The following is a 599-nucleotide window of genomic DNA, read 5'->3' as shown; positions in this document are numbered from 1 at the left end:
CACCTCCCGAACCGGGGTCTTCCATTTCCGAAGGGCACAATGGATTGCTAGAACCGCACCGTGAGGGTCCCGGGCTTGCCATGGAACTATACCCTGATGATGATAGATTTGATTCTGAAGGAGCTCTTTCACCGCGAGCGGACATTGAAAATGGACTCAAATAGCACATGTTTCCTGACGGTGGTGGAGGTCTCGGAGAAAGTGGTTCATCTGATTCTTCGCTAGCGTTGTAGGTGACTGTTATTAATGGCGGTGGCTGGAATTCTAAATGTGGAGGCGTTCGTCGCGGTGGCGGCGAGCCTGGTGATGGTCGCTCTATCATGAGGACCGGAACTCTCAATGTCGGTGGCGCAGGTGACGGTGAAGACATCTCGCGTTCTGAATCCTGGCTGTGAGTAAAACTGGGTGTAGGCGAATCCGTCACGTGAGTTGATGGCGTCGGCGTGTCGAGACTAACCGCTGGCTGTCGTAACTGAAAGTAAAAGCATTTTTATGTTTATGAAAGTCATTTCAATTTCTTATAGAATAATTAATTTGTACTTTTTCTTTATTACCTTTAATCTTAAGCCTGCAGTAGGCCTCTCAGTTGTTTCTGGTTT

This window comes from Papilio polytes, unplaced genomic scaffold (assembly GCF_000836215.1).
Source record: "Papilio polytes unplaced genomic scaffold, Ppol_1.0 DF823958.1, whole genome shotgun sequence".
NCBI classification, from domain to species: Eukaryota; Metazoa; Arthropoda; class Insecta; order Lepidoptera; family Papilionidae; genus Papilio; species Papilio polytes.
Note: the sequence above shows the minus strand (reverse complement) of the source record.